Source organism: Adiantum capillus-veneris, chromosome 12 (genome assembly GCF_014529385.1).
Source record: "Adiantum capillus-veneris isolate H3 chromosome 12, ASM1452938v2, whole genome shotgun sequence".
Classification (NCBI taxonomy): Eukaryota; Viridiplantae; Streptophyta; class Polypodiopsida; order Polypodiales; family Pteridaceae; genus Adiantum; species Adiantum capillus-veneris.
The window spans coordinates 104,442,928-104,445,657 of NC_140942.1; the positions used below are offsets into that span (position 1 = coordinate 104,442,928).

Sequence of the window (2,730 nt, forward strand, 5' to 3'; positions counted from 1 at the left end):
TTCTCATTACGTAAATGTCTAGAGGTCATACTAGTTTGTGTAGGCTCAATGATATGTGGTGTGACCTCTATATGTGTGGTATCTGTGTGGTGGTCTAGAGGAACCTCATGATTCAATGTCTCTGAAATCGTGTCTGCTCGCTCTATGATCGAGGAATGAGATTGTGTCTCTGCAAGAATAGATGGCTCTATGGCAACATCTATGTGATGTGGGTGCTCTGTAGGTGAATCAGTCACTAATGTGTCACTCTGATGCACATCATGATGATGAGCAACACATGTCAGCTCTATGTCATCGGTCTCATGCTGATCTAAGCTATGAAGCTCACTCTGTGGTAGGCTAAGCTCAAGAGCTCCATCTAGGGGGGGCATAGTCCTAGTAATCTCTCGTAGAGGATCACAATCACTCATGGGTGTAGGAGGTGATCTATGACCAGACTGGTGGGGTAAAGCTGTAGTAGGTAGTCTAGTGCTACAATGTGCTCGATCGATCAATGATCTAGGTGTGTATCTCACTCCAATAGTCAGCACATAGATGGAATGATCAGTGCCTCTATATACACGCTCTTGAGGATCTCGATCAAACGAAAGCATGGCAGTCACTCTCTGACATAACTCACTAGATGTGCTAGACTCTCGTGTGTATCTACGGTCCACAGTCGTCAACATATGTCTTTGTCTGCTCAAGTCTATACAACTCTACCAATGTGGGATGAGTATGCGTATCTAGGGACTCGTCATATGATAAAGGCTCTATGGTCTGTAAGTCAATCTCGAACATCGGCAAGTACATCGCATCATACTCGTCTCTAAAAGATCCTAGCATGCATGGGTTAGGCATAACTCGCACTAACTGATGTGTGGGAGGATCCTGAACAAAGCGCTTGAGTTTCTGAAAGAAACTCGATCGGCTCAGATCATGAAATATGCATAATCCCATCATCTCACCACACAAGACTAGCATAGGTCTATCTGTCCCCGCAGAGTAGTGGCTAACTCGTGTAGCTCATCTCTCATCGTAGGACTCGTGTCACTCGTCGAAACTATAGCCCCATGTGACATAACTCTCTCATGGTCATGTGATCCTGAAACATCAATATGGCTCAATGTTGTGGTCGTAACAGCCTCTCTAGGTAAATGCATGGTATGCTCCGTCACCAAAGGCTGTGGATGCTCTCTCATGGGTCTGCAATGTAATCATCTCATAGTCAATGGCTCTATGTGTGGTGCACTCACGATGGGTGCTCTCATCTCGATGACTCATGGTGGCTCTGATCTCATCGTAAACATAGACTGTGAAGTGCTCATCATGCCGAATCGAGCTCTGTGTGGTGTCTGTGAGGACTCTGATGTCAATCTCGTCTCAGTCTCTATGCGTGGCTCTCTCAATAAGTGCTCTCGAGACTCATCAATCTCCAGTGTCAACCTAGATCTATGGTCATCGATAGAGTCCAGTGGAGCAATAGGTCTAGGTAGAAAGCCTGGAGGTGGTCTAATGGGTGATCTTGCTATGTATGTGGACTCAAGCTCAATGCCGACACTAGATGTAGGTGATCTAGGGCTAGGGATAGGTCGATAAGGTAGGCCAAAAATCATCGTGTAGGTACTATAATCATCAAGGCCATAATAGGTCCTACTACCCATGGATCTACCAAAATCTACCTGAGGCTCTGGTACAGGCATCTGTGAATCTCTCAAATACATGCGTGCATCATCATCAACATACAAAAAACTATCATGCATATGCCGTAACTGGACTGTCACTGGATGGTATCATGTGTCTGCAACATCCTCTAGGGATGGTACTGGGATCTCATGTCTAGAATGGATATTTTGTACGCGATAGAGTACATCTAAGAAATCTATGAGATGATCAGACCTCGTGGGGTGGGCTCTCGCTCTAACTGACTAAAAAGCATGAGTAGAGTGATCATGAGGCTGAAGCCTCACAAAATAGCGATCGGTATATCGATCTCAATAACATAAATGTCTCTCGTACTCTCCTACTAACCATAGCAACACCAAATCGGAACCTCTCAAGGCCATGATCGTCATCAATCTAGAGAGTGCAAATACTCAATGATCATGTGGAAGCTCACTATGACTGATCTAGATCTCTCAAGGAATAGCAAGCAATATAATAAGTGTATGGCAAGATCCTGATGTGAATGGTGTGATCAAATGAAACTGTCACACGGGTGACCTATAGTCAATCATGCATGATAATAGTGGCTCATAAATCACATCACAATGATGTCAATGTGTCGAGAGTCCACTAAATCCTACAGTGTGCTATGTCAAACAAGTAAGCGAATCAGGCAAACGACTCTCCGGACATATGTACTCTCGGTGTCTAGTCATGCATAAATGCGCGCGTGAACGAGGTATATAAGCGAAAGTATAAGAGAGAGATCCTCGTAATACAGGGTCCGAAAGAGGCCGACTAGATGCGCACATGCATGGGACGCCTACAAAAAAAGGAGAACAAAAAAAAAGTTTTTATTTTTATTTTTATTTTTTTATTATTTTTTTGGGTTTTTTTTAATTTGGACGCCCATGCACACACTCTTTTTATTATCTTTGTTGACTTTGTTTCTCTTTCTCTCACCTAGATTCTTTTCTCACATGCCTTGTCTTTTGTTGACTTTACGCCCTTTCCACACACCTAAAAAAAAGCATGCACATGTGCTTGACCCCCCACCCCCTTTGTTTGCTTCTGCACTACACTTTA

General features: G+C 43.8%; 1 pseudogene; it reads right to left on the reverse strand.

Moving 5' to 3' along the window:
- Nucleotides 1–1,259: 1,259 nt before the first annotated feature.
- On the reverse strand, nucleotides 1,260–2,045 carry LOC147446251 (uncharacterized; annotated as a pseudogene).
- Nucleotides 2,046–2,730: the final 685 nt, after the last annotated feature.